We start from the raw sequence: 16536 nt of genomic DNA on the forward strand, positions 1-16536 counted from the left end.
GGCCCCCTCAAGGATTGAACTCACAACCCTGGGTTTAGCAGGCCAATGCTCAATCCACTGAGCTATCCCTCCCCCCTTTTTCTCTCTCCTCTATGATGCTTTTCATCCCACCTTTCACTGAATCCCGTATTACACTCATTCCCCAGCCTGATCCAAGGAGTGTAGAGTGTCACCAGCAGGTCTAGCCTCTCTTCTGGTCTACTGGCTCGGCTGCTATTTTCAAATGTCATTTTTCTCCAGCATTTATTTGGCTGAGAAAAGGAACACACTGTGAGCTTCCTACCCCTGAGAAACTAAAGTGCATATGACATTTCAAAAGAGCATGTAGACCTGCTGAGACCTTCAATAGATTTTGTAAGATAACAGCTAAAGCACGAATGTCTTGTTTAGGGCCGAACTGATCATGACCTGGGTTTTTTAGGGGATTTTCTTAAGCAAACTGATCTGAAGCTTCAAAGAATTTCAGAATTTGTTTAGTACACGATCAGAGCTGTAAAACAGTTCTCACTGTTTCTAAACTGGTTTTCTCAACCCTTTGTTCTTATATCTTTGGTTGAGGATAAGGAGGGTTTTAAACTCATGGAAACAGAAGCAATGTTTCAAAGAGTAAAGGAGGAAGATTCCTGAAATTCATTTCCATAGAGAATACTGTGAAATTTAGCCTTGACAAAAATAGTAAGGATATCACTTTGAAGCATGGAAACAAGGAGAAACTATTTCACCAAAAACTCTTTACTTCTGCCTAGAGATCTTCAGAAACATTGGGAAGAAAAGGACATTGAGATCAATGAAGATTAGCTGCACCACTTCAGATCTTTTGATGGCATACAACAGTCATCTCTGCTGAAACCTTTAAGAATGTTGAAGTACAGTAGAACAATCAGAAGTGAGAATAAAATGTAAAGAATCAGCAGAAAAGAAAAGGAAGAGCATGGAACGCAGACTCAAGAGGAATGTATCTTATCTTCTTTTTGACATATATCATGGGACAGATTTTCAGCTGGTTTAGAGCAGTTTAGCCTGATTGAGTTCAAGTGAGTTGCACTGATTCACACCAGCTGAGAATATAGGCCACGGGTCTAATTTTCCTCTTACTTTCAATGGTCTTAAACTGGTGAAACGCCATTGGCTCCAGGGCAGTAACTCCTGATTTCCACTGGTGGAAGTGAGGATAATCAAATACTATGATCACTGCTTATTTTAATGAGATTTAACACACATTTTCTATATCAAACATATTTTAACTGAGTATTCAAAATCAGTGTAGTTTTATAACAAAAAATTGTACATAAAATAAGTTATTTTTCCACCTGGGCAGCTGTTTAATTTAGGGGAGAAATATATAGCAGCAGAGATGGGTTGCATGAGAGAAGATATGAATTTGAAAATGACAGCTGCTACTGGATTACAAGACTTTTTTTTTTTTTTAATTTAAAAAACTGGAGTAGTTCAAGATAAGTTATGACATATCCTTGCCATCTTAGTCTGTGCAGATCAGCCCAGTGAGACAGATATCACAAAAATAAAATAAAATCATTATAATAGTATCTGGCCAGAATTAAGACCTTTTTCTTTTCTAAACTACTTTTTTTTCCTTACTCTTTTCAAAGAAGAGCATTTTATATTCTTCCTGATTTCTAGCTTTTATTTCTAATGAGGATTAAACTGATTTTTTTGGGTTTGTTAGTGAAAATAACTTTTTTTTGGAACCATGCCTTTATCTCCCTAGTCTGTATGCCTTTGAAAACAGTCTACACTAGTTATTTACTTCTCTCTCTTCTTCCAGTGGGTATAATTATGAAATGTATCGGAGGCTTAATTTCAAACTGTGGATGAAGTTTCACTCACTGTAACTTGCAAACCTCTCAAGGTTCAGGGTGCATAAGCCCTGTAATAGTCAGCTCTCTACCTAAAGCTTTTCAAAAACTGTTTGCTTTATGTATATTTTAGGATAGGTGGTGAACAACTTAAACCTACTGTCAAGGGAGGAAAGGTGGTCTTCTGGGTAAAGTGGCATATTAGCACACTGAAGACTTAGGTTCAATTCCCACTATAGTACAAACTTTCTGTGTGGTTAAGGCACTCAGGCCCAGACCTTCAAGGGTATTTAGGCACCTTACTCACCTTGAAATCAAGGGGAATCAGGCATCTAAATGGTTCTAGGGCTGTGCCTCCATTCCTACAATGTAAAAATGGAGATGTTTCCTTTGTCTCATCTATGTAAGTTATAATACCTTCAGGCTGGGACCATCTCTTAACATGGTTCTGTCTACACTGGAACTGAGGTGTAATGTTCAGCCTGGTAGACATACCAGTGCTAGCACTGATCAAACAAGCATGTTAAAAATAGAAGGGTCACTGTGGGGACCTTAGCGGTAGGCCAGAGTATGTACCTAGAGTTTCAGAGGGGATCATACTTGGGTGGCTAGCCTGTCCTACTATTTATGGTGCCTTGGCAAGACTTCCATTTTTAGAGCTGATCTTGATTAGCACATCTACCCAAGATGGAAATTATACCTCTAGCTCCAGTGTATATCTATGTCTTTGTGCAGTGATTCATGTGATAAGGCCCTGTTGTCAGTTACGGTAATACAGGTAAGAATTCATTTTGTACTAAGTGTTTGATGTGGAAAAGAAAAAAAGGAAAATGGTGCCAAGTTGGATAATATAGATAATTTACAATTTTCAAGGTGTACTAGAAATATTAAATGCATCTTCATAATATCCCAATGACTTCAAATTTATTATCCCGATTATATAGAAGGGGACACTGATGTGCAGAGAATTTAGGCGGCTTGTTCAAGACCATATAATGAGTCAGTGGTAGAGGTGATATTAAAACTCAGGAAGCCCTGGTTCTTCCCTATACACACGCTAGACAATAATGTTTCATATCTGAATGCCCTACACTGCCCTTCCATGGAAGAAAATAAATACAAAACTTTCTCCTCTATTAATGACTCATTTATTCCCATAAAAAGTCTATGTTAAGCTTTGAAATGGTTAGTTCCTCTGAATTGTCAAGCTTCAGTCACAGCTTCAATTAGTTCTTTTGTCACTGACAAAACTATATAGTTTAATGAATAATTCACAATAAGTAATAAGTAAGTTATTTGTTGAATTTGTTTTGCTTTTCCTGCTTCTATAAAACTTTTGCCAATAGACAGGAAAATTCTCAGATTAAGATTCCAATCCTGGAAACACTTCTTCGTGTGCTTAACGTTCAGCACATAAGTAATCAAATTGATTTCAACATGACTACTCAGACCACTCCTAGTCAAGCAAATGTGTGTTTGCAGCACTGGAGCCTAATTTTGGATTCGGACTATAAAATTCACTTTCCAAAAAATATTTGAGCTTAAAATTCCACTTTTTGAGCATATTAGAGTTAGTAATGGTTGAATGTGCAAATGTTCCCAGATAATGAACGTGAAAGGGATACACATGCAATTTAAAAAAAAATTCACATTTGAATTTACATGAATGAATATTCATTCCCTCAGCTCTACTATACATCTACTCAGAACTGATGCTGAAAGGTGGGCACATAAGATACTGGCTACAAAAGCAAGGGATGGAGAAAACCTTTCCTTTGAAATCCAGCACAAAGAGAGAAATTCAGTTTTTATGATATTGGTTTCTGCTTGGTCCACTAACTAGTACTGGCTTTCCTCTTAGTTGCACCCATGTAAAGCCATATATATCATTGGAGTAATAAAGTTACAATTGCATAAAACACAAGTAAGTTAGGCCCATTACTATCACTGTGATAACTGAAGATAAAGATGCATTTTCCCTTGTAATGTTTCAGCTATCTGATCCCACAGATTATCACCATTTATATTCCCCCTCCCTCCCTCCCCACCCACACGCTCACCCCTGTGCAGATCTGTTAAAGTTAATGGGGTTGCCGTCCATGTAAATCAGGGCAGAATATAGCCCATGATGTCTATTAATTTGTATTCACTTGCGACAAAGATGTACTAGGTATGTGAAGCACTGTTTCTGCTGGAGAGTATGAATAGGGTTCATTGGAGGCAGTGATGTTCCCACTTGAGTTAAAAATGCTGATTGTATACATCTGTGCCAGTAGTGAGAGCAAGATGCTTGTCCCAATGGTCTAAAACATACCAAGTAAAAGTCTATTTTTCCATGGTTGATGGGGAGGGATAATTCTTTTGGATCCATGGATAAATGGACTAGTAAGCTCAGGAGGCATAGTAAAGCTGGACCTGAATGAGGTCTTGCTTTGCCTGCATTATTTTTAATAGGTGCAAGAGTAATTTAACTTGTCATAATGTTTCTCATCAGAATGTTTGTGCCTACATCCCTCTGGCCTGGTCCATTCAACTCCACTTTTAATTCTTATGATACGTATTCACTGCCAAACTAACATGCATTAGAAATCTCACTGTAAAATAGTGGAGAGAAGGCACTTTTAGTATTTACCATAAGGTAGGTCTGGTCTACACTACGAGGTTAGGTCAAATTTAATTGCTTTAGGTAGATTTTATAAGCAATGTGGCTACACAGCCAACTCCATTCCACCTACCTAAAGGGCTCTTAAAATCAACTGCTGTACTCCCTGACGAGGGGAGTAGCGCTAAAATCAACCTTCCTGGGCTGAGTTTGGGGTAGTGCAGATGCAGCATTGTGCAATTCGACGGTATTGGCCTCTGGGAGCTATCCCAGAGTGCTCCAATGTGACTGCTCTGGACAGCACTTTCAGTCCGATGCACTAGCCAGGTACACAGGAAAAGCCCTGTGAACTTTTAAATTTCATTTCGTGTTTGGTCAGCATGGTGAGCTCAGCAGCACAGGTGACCATGCAGTCCCAGAATCGCAAACGAGCTCCAGCATGGAGCGAACGAGAGACACTGGATCTGACTGCTGTATAGGGAGAAGAATCTGTGCAGGCAGAACTCTGAACCAACAGAAGGAATGCTGATATATATGCCAAAAATCACACAGGACATGTGGAGAGAGGCTACACCAGGGACACACAGCAGTGCCGTGTGAAAGTTAAGGAGCTCAGGCAAGCATACCAAAGACCAGGAAGGCAAATGGTCTCTCCAGGTCAGAGTCCCACACATGCTGCTTCTATGATCAGCTGCATGGCATTCTACAGAGAGGGGGACCCTACCAGTACCCCACCACTGCCCATGGACACCTGCAAGTGGGGAGACTCATGCAACACAGAGGAGGATTTTGTGGATGAGGAAGAGGAGGAGAATGTGCAGCAGGCAAGCAGAGAATCTGTTCTCCCTGGCAGCCAGGACCTTTTCATCACCCTGGAGCCAATCATCTCCCAGGGCAAATTATTCCTGGACCCTGAAGGCGGAGAAGGCACCTCTGGTGAGTGCACATTTGTAATGACACTACAGGAGTTAAAAGCAATTGTGTTTAATGTTTGATTTGCGGATGCATCGGCGGCCAGTACAGCTACTGGAAAAGTCTGTTAACGTGTCTGGGAATGGAGCAGGAATTTTCCAGGGACATCTCCATGAAGCTTGCCTGGAGGTACTCTGAAAGCTTTTGCAGAAGGTTTCTGGGGAGGGCTGCCTTATTTTGTCCTCCACGGTAGGACACTTTACTATGCCAAGCCAGTAGAAAGTGGTCTGGAATCATTGCAGCACAAAGCATGGCAGCGAATGGTCCTGGTTATGGTCACGTTCAAGCAGCATTCGGTCTGTATCTTCCTGTGTCAGCTTCAGGAGAGTGATACAATTCATGGTCACCTGGTTGAAATAGGGGAATTTTTGTAAGGGAACAGTAAAAGGACCCTGTTCAGGCTGGGCTGTTTGCGCTTGGCTAAAAAGGATCATCCTGGAGAATAGCCATGTGGTGGTGGGGTGTGTGCATGCTGCACATCCACCCCAAAACCCCAGCCCCTCCTTTTAAATGGCAAACCCAACCAGCATTGCTTGCTATGGGAAAGGAGGATGCTGCAGTTTGAAACCATTCCCACAGGTTATGGAGATGGAAGAAACCAACCCTGCATACCCTTTGGCTTACCATGGCTGCCTGGAAACCGAATGCTGTTGCCCAGCTGTGTATGATGTGTCACCACGCCGGCAGGCTCTCAAAATAAAAGGCAAAATGAGACCTTGTACCTAAAACATGTGTTGCCTGCTGTGAATTACTTGATTCACTGTGAAAGAGTCTCCCTTTTGTTCTCAGAAATGTATCTTCTTAAATTGTACTCTCCCTTTTTATCCCCCCTGCAGGTGCAAATGTTCCTATGCTCCCCATATCAACTCCATCCCTGAGGTTATCACAGATTAGAAGGTGAAAGAAAAAAACAAAACACAAACACATACACTCACAACAACATGTTTTTAGAACTCATCCACTCCTTCCACACTGATAGGGCACAGTTGAATGTATGGAGGCATTTGGTGGTAGAGGCCAGGAAAGCATACAGTGAGTGTTATCAAAACACACAAGAGGAGATGCTGAGGCTAATGGGGGAGCAAATGGACATGATCAGGCATCTGATGGAGCTGCAGGAAAGCCAACTAGAGCACAGACCCCCACTGCATCCATTGTGTAAACGCTTGCCTTCCTCCCCCTGTTCCATAGCTGCCTCACCCAGCTGCCAAAGAACGTGGGTGTAGGAGGCTCCGGGCACCCAGCCCCTCAACTCCAGGGGATGGCCCAAGCCATAGAAGCCTGTCATTCAAACAGCTTTGATTGGTAGTGTGGCTACAGTAAGCAATGTGGCCTTGTCCTTCCCTACCCCACCTGGGCTCCTTACTACTGTCCAGGCTGCCTGTGTACAGCTTCATGAGCCATGGGAGCAAGGGGTAGGCTGGGTCCCCAAGGATAGCTATTGGCATTTCAACATCCCCAACGGTAATTTTCTGGGCTGGGAAGAAAATACCTTCTTGCAGCTTTTCAAACAGCCCGGAGTTCCTAAAGATGCGAGTGTCATCCACCTTTCCCCAACCATCCCACGTTGATGTCAGTGGAATCGCAAGGGGGCGTTTCCTCAGTGCTTGCAGCACCATTGAGAAGTACCCCTTGTCTTTTATGTACTAGCTGGCAAGGTGGTCCGGTGCCACAATAGGGATATGTGTTCCATCTATTGCCTCACCACAGTTAGGGAACCCCATTGCAGCAAAGCCATCCACTATGACCTGCACATTTCCCAGAGTCACTATCCTTGTTAGCAGAAGTTTACTGATTGCCTTGGCTACTTGGATCACAGCAGCCCCCACGGTAGATTTGCCCACTCCAAATTGATTCCCAACTCACTGGTAGTAGTCAGGTGTTGCAAGCTTCCACAGGGCTATCGCCACTCGCTTCTCAACTGTCAGGGCAGCTCTCATCTTGGTATTCCTGGGCTTCAGTGTTGGGGAAAAGCAACTCAAAGTTCCATGAAAGTGGCCTTACACATGTGAAAGTTTCGCAGCCACTGGGAATCATCCCATACTCACAACACTATTGAATACCCACTTCTTCAGATGCAAGACTTGCATCTGAAGAAGTGGGTATTACAGATCCAGACTAACACGGCTACCCCTCTGATACTTGACACGTCACAACACTATGTGGTCCCACCACTCTGTGCTTGTTGTCTGGGCCCAGAATCAGCATTCCACTGTATCACCCAACCCCAATGCTGCCATGATATCTCAATTGCCACATCCCATGCTTTCAGGAATATCTGTGTCTATGTCCTCCTTACAATTGTCCTCATGCTGTGGCTCCTAGCCAGGCTCTGCACATACTGCAGGATAATGTGTGAGTTGTTTAAAATTCTCACAACAGCACTGTGCAGCTGAGCAGACTCTGTGCTATGGTGTCTGCACCGATAACCCAGGAAAAAAAGGGTGCAAAATGATTGTTTGATGTTGTTTTCAAGGCTGGAGGGAGGGGAGACTGACAACATGTACCCAAAACCACCCACAGTGTTCTTTTCCCCCCCCCAATCAGGCATTGGGAGCTTAACCCAGAATTCCAATGGGCAGCAGAGACTGCGGGATAGCTACCCACAGTGCACCACTCCATGAGTCGATACTAGCCACAGTTAAGAGGACGCACTCCACCGACCTACTGTGCTTAGTGGGGACATACACAATCGACTGTATAAAATTGTTTTCTAAAGATCAACTTCTATTAAAAAAATCAATCTAATTTTGTAGTGTAGACATGCCTGTAGCTAGATGAGGTCAACACTATGCCTGCACCCATAGCTGACATCGCCTAATTCATCTTGTGGTGAAACTACAGGTCCCGGTAGTGCCTTGTCTCCATTAGGATTTTACACCAGGACAAGCAATGCATGTCAGTCTGTGGTATAAAACACCTTTTTGGTAGTTCACACATTGCAACACTGAAATTTAGGGGTAGTGAAGCTGGGGAAAAAAAGTGTCAGTATGCTTTATCAACATGTATCACCTCACTGTGTCAACTGAAGGAAAAACGTGTACTATTTAAGAAATATTACATTTAAGATCTTTGTTATTCAGGAGGAATATCTTCTAACAGATGCTTTACTAAAATAGGCATCCAGTCACATGCCCTTCATTGTACAAGTATGTATAGTTACTTAGGTCTGTAGTTCAGGTCCTTGTCTGAACCTCCTGAAGCCTGGCCAATCCACAAATACGCTATCACACCCAACACCATTAAAGCATAAACTTCCTCATATGCTATACGCTGTCACCTCCATTAACAACAACCTGGATTTTATCAGCTTAGCAAAGCAAAATTTTTTTTAAAAAATGACAACGTGAGCAGAAATATCTATTTGATGATGCTTCCTCCTCCGTCTGTTGTATCCTATTAAATAGCAGTGTTAACAGCTGTGGCTACACATGAGGTACATTGGCAGATTGAACACCATTAGGCCAAGCTCTCTGGAATGTATCTTTCTAATATTTGGCAGCATATTTGATTCTGTTGTAAGTGGCTTGGCTGATTCCATTGCTGATTATGCTATCAACCATGAAGCTGCTTTTGGGGCTAACTACTGGTTATGTTGACTGAATAATGCTCTGTATCTTTGTCTCACTGCTGAACATGATCAACATGGCCACAGTTAAATTTGAGTAAGAACCCCATGTTAGTTTATTCATAGATTTCATGGATTATAAAGTCAGAAAGGACCATTGTGGCCATCTAGTCTGACCTCCTGTATAACACAGGCCATAGGACTTCCCCACATTAATTTCTATTTGAACCACAGCACATCTTTTAAAATCTTGATTAAAAAATGTCCAGTGCTAGAGAATCTACTATAACCCTTGGTAAATTTTACTGGTGGTTAATTATGCTCACTGTTAAAAATATATGCCTTATTCTTAGTCCAGCCATTACAGTGCCTTTTCTACCTGGAACTTTTTACTTCAAAACCATTGTGTTGTATAATATTTTGTCTATGAGTTATTTTAATGAGAGAGGGCATATTTTCACTAGTTAAGGAGTTGACAAAGCTTTCCATAGTAAGGCTGCCTTTGTCACTGTGACCCCACACTTCATAACAGGAAATCCTGTGCACTTTACATTTTTCATGTGTAGGAAGTAGACAGAGCAGATTTTCTTTTTAGAAAAATTTGAGGTGAATTAGAGAAATTGTTTGAGATATGGGTCCTAATAGATTGAAAAGGCCTCTAATGCTTTCATGCCATGTCTCCAAAATGGCATGCACTAAAATTTTGTTCCATTCGGGGGAGTATCTGTGAAAAGCCAATGATTTTTGGGAATCACCACAAAGACAGGCTTTCAGCCCTAGCAACTGAAGTCTTCTTTTTCTCATGAGAAATGGTTATAAATGTCTTCTTAAAAAATGAAAGCAGTAAGAGCATCATCACTGGAGGTATCACAAATATTAATGATCCCATGACTGCAGGCTTTATGGACCCAGAGGATGGCCCCTTTCACAGCCCAGGACAACTGCACCTGTGTTCCCCCTCCTCAGTCCCTGGAGAGCACCCACTATAGGCTTCTGGCTCTTCTGTTGTCTCCTCTCTTTGGCATTTCTCTCCTTCTGACAAGGACTTTTCCAAACCTCATAGTTCCCTGCCTATGCTGTGATATTCCCAGAAAGACATAGTACCTAAAAAGACAAGTATCTGCATTTTGCTCTGTCTGTAAAGGCTTATGACCAACATAATTGCCAGCAGATATAAGTTACCACGCAGCTTTTTATAAGCAAGCACATTTATTCTTAGGCAGAAAGCATTACAGCAAAAACACAAAATCTATAGAAGTTCCTAAAAGCTTACCAAACATCACCATCGGTTTAATAGAACTTCGTTAGGCCAAAGTCCTTCCAGTCATTCCCAGGAAAAACTGGGGTCATCCCCCCTCCAACAGAAGGTCCAGTCTATTTGCTGGATCAGAAAGAAAGCCCCATGTCAGTTTAAATTCAAGCTATTTAACCAACAGTCCTTTCTTTGTTGGTCTCTGGAGAATCCAGTTTGAACTAGTATATGTGAGCCTCTACAGGGGGTGGTAGCTCTCTGTAGGTGTTATAACCTGAGTGAATTTGCCTAATCAACCCAACAATTCTTAATTCCTAGAAGTGCTGTGATCATCCTCCCCAGACAGCTACAGTGGCACAGGAACCAGCGAACAGAGCTGTAAACAGGGGAGTTTGAGTGGGATTTCTGTTGGAGGAGAAGGTATTTGTAGTTGTATTTGTATGTGTGGAGTCTGGTAGGGGCAATGTGCTGGTAGAGAAGCTGAGCCCTGATTGGGGGTGGGGCTTCTCTGACTAGGGGTCCTATAAAACTAGCCAGCCAGCAGCATAGACAGATACAGTGGCACAGGACCCAGCCGATAGCTGTAAACAGGGGAGTTTGAGTGGGAATTTGCAAGGGGAGAAGATTAAGAGAGCCAGGCTAGTGAAGGTAGTGTGTGGTGGTCTAGCAGTGTTTTGGTGCTCGTTGGGGGTTTGTTTTGCTGTGGGTGGTGGTGTTGTGGTTTGTTTTGTTTCCCAGATTTACAGGATTTAGGTGGGAAGCCTATGACAGATACAGAGGCAGCTGTGGTAGTGACCCAAGCAGTGGAAGGTGCAATGAGGATGACTAGATGTGGAACCTGTGGCATGTACATGATCCTGGAGTGGGTACCTGAAAAGAGTTTTGTCTTCATGAAGTGCTGCCTGATAGAGCTGATGGAATAAAAGATCTGAGGACTGGAGATGCAGGTGGAAACTCTGGTTGAGTTTAGAAGGGGGTTCAAGCAGATGATGGAGCAAAGATCTGAGGAGTCTGAAGGGAAAAGTTCAGACTTGCAGATGGAAGCAGGACCAAAGAACTCTGAGGGGAGACTGCTGGGTGAGGAAAGTGGACGGTGGAAGCACGTGATTAAGAGAACCAGGTAGAGGAAAAGATGGGCTAGTGAAGGAAAACAGCGTGGGGCATGGGTCACTTGCTGGAAGATTCTCTGCACCTTGAAGTCTTTAAACCATGATTTGAGGACTTCAATGGCTCAGACGTAGGTTTGATACAGGAGTGGGTGGGTGAGATTCTGTGGCCTGCGTTGTGAAGGAGGTCAGACTAGATGATCATAATGGTCCCTTCTGACCTTAAAGTCTATGGTACTATAGAGAATCCCTGCCCTAAAATGATAAACAATACAGGAAAATCTCCCCAAAACATTGCAGGAAATTGCCATAACTGTCACAGCCCCTAAAGAGAGGCTTTAAGGGATCTTCTGGGATGCATATATTCCATGTTATGACCCTGTAGGCTTACCAGTTTCCCCTCTGCTTTGAAGCCAAAAAGGAGAAGAACAAATAAAAAACCTGCCATAATTTAACAGGCTTCTCAATCCTGCTCTAAACTGTGTGGAATTTCAGAGGCAGGTCCTCAGATAGAATACACCTGTAACTCCATTGATTTCAGTGACTTCAGGGGAGCTATTCTGATTTACTCCAGCTGAATATCTGGCTTTCATTTTCTAGCAGCCAGTCACCAGCTACTTTTGCCATCAGTAGTAGGAAAGCTGCAAACTCTCCAACATATTCCCCAAAAGAAGGAATATTTTTGCCCTAAAGTCCCAAAAGCTTGAAACTGCCTTAAAAGTGGCATAACCAATTAACTTAAAATAGGCATTGGCATTTCATCCTTATTTATGATTGTAGTTACTTCAAGTTTTGAGGGAAGCTGCTCTATAAGCAGTATTTCAGATCTATTCCCTTGGAGAAGCTCAGGGTTGATTTAGCTGGATTGCAGTGCCTCACTTTATTTTAAAAGATTAAATACAGAGACTTAAAAAGGTCAATAAAAGTAGCGGTATCTAAAATATTCATTGCAAACAGACAAAAATAATTATTATTGTGTTTGTTCACAAATATGAGAAGAGGCCCACTGGGTTGAAGTGTTTTTCAAACAATTTGTGGAAGTTTTTGCTAGACAAATGGGCAAATGTTTGACTGAAAGTGAGCCCATTCTGAGCAACTGTACTTCCTAATTCTAAAGTCCAATACTGAAATGCAAACTCTGCTATTTTCAATGGAAAACCCACTATTTTGTTTCAATGTTTCAATAGTTTCCAATGGAAAATTAAATCTGAGGGCATGAAATCAACTCAACAAGGCTTGTGGAAAAAAACATTCAACAGTTTGACAATATTCAGTTAATGGATATAGGAGCAGACACCAAGGTGGTATAAATCTGTGAAGCTCTATTGAAGTCAGTACCCCAATTTACACTTGTTGAGCACCTGGCCCATAATATATGAATGCAAAAACTATGTTGTTTTCTCTTAGTGGAGAGAACGTCTCTTCTTACAAGACCCCTAGGAATCCCGCCTATCAACCCCCTTCACATAAAAAATGAGGACCTTTGGAAACTGTTAATGCTAGCTTTTACTTAGCCAGACAGGACACTGCCAAGACACACTAAGGGCCTGATTCTGATTTCACCTCAACCAGTGGAGGTGCTCCTGATTCTCACTGATGTCAGTGGAGTTATATTGGTGTAAACTAGTGTGTGATAAGAATGGGGCTGGGCCCTCTAAATTCCTGCCAATATGGGACCATCATTGACTTCTTTTGAAGATATCAGACCACATCCTACCCCGTTACAGCTCATTTACATTTTCACCCCAATACAATGTGTAACTGGTTTACCCTGATATCAAGGATTACTTTGATGTAGGGGAATCCATTACCTCACAGACAATGATTTAGGGGCCATGGTCAAGAGAAGATTTGTGGCTTAAATTCTGCTTTACTTTTTCAACCCCTACTGCCAGAATAGCCCATAAGAAGCTTTTGAAGCTGGCACAAGTATAAGCAGACCCAAAAGAATTAAAATCTCAACATCCTTTAGGAGGTGATCTGAGAGTTCCTTGGTGAGCCCCAACCTTCAAAGTTTCTTGACTTCAGCATAAACCAGGGCATAAATATACCTTTGAGAACTCACCTATCTTCCATAAGTTCTCAAAAATTGCTTCAGTGTGACAGGGTGCTGTTAGAAGCTATAAATAAAGCCCTTTGGAGGCCAGCATCCTGGTCTCTTAGATCACCCAGGGCACTCGGTATGATGAAAATAGGAGAGAGCTAGGTAGCTTGATTGGGGTTGGAAAGGTAGATGGGAATCACTTATACCTGTAGGGAGTCTGAGGAGCTAATGAGGTAATTAGCTCACCAGATAGGGAACCCAAAGAAGCAAGCAAGCAGTATAAAAAGCTAACCCAACAAGCAGGCAGGGACTTCCATCCACCTGATGCTATACTAGGTTGTACTTTGAGTTTGAGGAAGAAACACCACACAATTAGTGAAGGTACCCTGATGTACTGTGTGTGCAGTATAATTCACCAGGAGAGCTTATCAGCCTGCATTTGCAGGAGCTGAAGGGGAAAGCTGTTTACATTCAGGTAGTTCCTTGAGTATCCCAGCATGAATTTCATCAGGTGCTGCTGACTTGAGCCCATCTAACTTATCTAAATATTCTTTAACCTGTTTCTTCCCCCCCTTGTTTTTAATATTAATTATAATGAGGAATTAAAGTTAAGAGACCAGGTAGGATCTTCTAGACCAATAGCTCTCAACCTTTTCCTTGATGTGATGCCATGATACAACAGAAAAAGGGTTTAGTGCTCTCCTCCCACCGAGCTATAAGGTAAGGGAGCATGGTTGTGATCTCCTGTAACCTGCTTACATTCCCCATGGGAACGTATGAATTAGCATCTCCCCCTGCCAGTATTTCCTACAATACATTTTTTAGTGATTTAAACATCTCTAGTGATGGGGCTTATGCCATTCCTTTGGAACATCCTATAGATCTCACTATCTTCCTGCTATTTACCCTAAATTTTTCCTTTCTTAATTTCATCTATTTTCTCCTATTCCTGCTTCTTTGAACCACCCTGCATAATTCCTTCTCAATATTTGCTGACTCTGTGCCGACAAATTATTAGCTGGAATTTGTCATCTTGAGTCTTTGTGCTGTTTTCTGTCCTTACCCTCTCAAGGTCACTTTATATTATTTCTCTGGGATTGTTGGTGTTACTAACTGCTCCCAAACTAATATTATCTGAATCTTTAATTCCCATGCTGTTTGCTCTCTGCAAAGGACCTGGGAGCTGCTGTAATATTTTATTAATATTATGTTTCATCTGTTTGGTTATTGAATGGTTAGCTGGCTGAGAATAAAGGGTTAATTCAAGCAAGAACTGACAGTACATATGCAGGAAAGCAGACAAGCCTCAGATAGCACCTAATTTACGCATACTTAGGGTACATCTATATGATAAAAAAAACACAGCATCAAGTCTCAGATCAATAGACTCAGGCTTGCAGCTAAAAATAGCTGTGTAGAAATTTGGGATCCGGCTGGAGTCGGGCTTTGAGATCATCCCCTATCATGGGGTCTCAGAACCCAAGTTCCTGCCAGAGCCCAAACATCTACGCTACTATTTTATAGCCCTGCAGCTGGATCCCAAGTTAGCTGACCTGGGCCAAATAGGGCTGTGCTGCGTGTCTTTGTATCACAACGTAGAGGACAATGCAGGTGTCATTCTCGTTGAAGTTTTATTTCTGACTATGGTGGGTGGGAGAGGGAGTCCCTGTCAGTAGCCACAGCATGGGGAATCCATGCAGGAAAAATGGGAACAATGAACGTTGGGTGTATTAAAAAAGAAAAAAACAAACACCAAAACAGCCTCTGAAGAACAACGGAAGGGAGGCAGAAAGTGGACCTCCAGACCCCAGAAGTTGGGGTGTTTGGGATAAACTAGGCCTACCTAAACCTATAGACATGGATATACCTTTTATTATCTTAAAATCCCTTTTTGCTTTTTGTGCTTTGTTCCTATTATTGCAATTTAAACAGTACTTTCTTTTAACAAAGGCTGTTCTGGGTCACTGTATTCACCACTAGTTGCAGCTCCCAAAGGCACGAGTGGCAAGACCCGAACAATCAGGGCTGGTACCCAGTGGGCTGCAGGCCAGGGACCCAGTCTGAGAGTGGGAGAATCACAGGATTAAAGGCAAAGCCTGACACCTAAGGGCATGTACTCAGACCAGAGAAGGGTCAGAAATAGCCCTGAACCATGACACTTCCTTTTCAGATTATTAATTCATATGCCTGATAAGATGTGGCTAGTCTAACAACAGTCCCAGTGGTTCTACAGTATGCGCTCACCCCTCCCTCCACCTCCTGCTTATTACTGTTAGATTAGGGTCCTTTGGCCAGTTTTAATTTTTGTGACACTGTTCATGTTCAAAAACAGTCAATTAATTTTGAGTGTAAGGTTTCATGTGACACATTATTAAATGCTTTAAAAACTTATTACATCCACCACATTCCTTTCATCCTCTTATTTGGTAATTCTATCACCAAAGAAGTCCATCACCCATTCTATCACAAAGATGTTCTCTCTATAAGCCACTCTTATTCTGATGCTCTAAAGCTTAGAGGCTATTCTGTTATCATTTGTGTGACAAAGTTCCTCCTCTACTTTGATGGGTCCTGCACTTATTGGCAGATTTGCTCACCTCAGTGATCTTCACCTCTGGTGGAACCCACAGTCTGGGTCAACTCCTCCTGTGTCTGATCAGGAGTTGGGAAGTTTGGGGGGGAACCCGGGCCCACCCTCTACTCCGGGTTCCAGCCCAGGGCCCTGTGGGTTGCAGCTGTCTATAGTGCCTCCTGTAACAGCTGCATGACAGCTACAACTCCCTGGGCTACTTCCCCATGGCCTCCTCCAAACACCTTCTTTATTCTCACCACAGGACCTTCCTCCTGGTGTCTGATAACACGTGTACTCCTTAGTCCTCCAACAGCACTCCCTCTCAGCTCCTTGTGCCTCTTACTCCCAGCTCCTCACATGCCCATCAGAAACTGAAGTGAGCTCCTTTTTAAACCCAGGTGCCCTGATTAGCCTGCCTTGATTGGCTGCAGGTGTTCTAATCAGCCTGTCTGCCTTAATTGGTTCTAGCAGGTTCCTGATTACTCTAGTGCAGCCCCTGCTCTGGTCACTCAGGGAACAGAAAACTACTCATCCAGTGACCAGTATATTTGCCCTCTGCCAGACTCCTGTACCCCACTGGCCTGGGTCTGTCACATTTGTTAT

At 42.5% G+C, this 16536-nt stretch overlaps 1 long non-coding RNA gene across 2 annotated transcripts; it reads right to left on the minus strand.

Moving 5' to 3' along the window:
* Nucleotides 1-5469: 5469 nt before the first annotated feature.
* Nucleotides 5470-16251, minus strand: LOC120399427. Of its 2 annotated transcripts, none has more exons than XR_005595151.1 (3): nt 16191-16251; nt 10233-10340; nt 5470-5738 (listed from the first exon to the last, which is right to left on the minus strand). It is a non-coding gene; the product is annotated as an uncharacterized LOC120399427 (long non-coding RNA). The 2 variants fall into 2 exon arrangements; XR_005595150.1 differs by lacking the exon at nt 16191-16251 and adding an exon at nt 13383-13518.
* Between the last annotated feature and the right edge of the window lie 285 nt (nt 16252-16536).

The sequence above is a fragment of the Mauremys reevesii genome, linkage group 2 (assembly GCF_016161935.1).
Source record: "Mauremys reevesii isolate NIE-2019 linkage group 2, ASM1616193v1, whole genome shotgun sequence".
Taxonomy (NCBI): domain Eukaryota; kingdom Metazoa; phylum Chordata; order Testudines; family Geoemydidae; genus Mauremys; species Mauremys reevesii.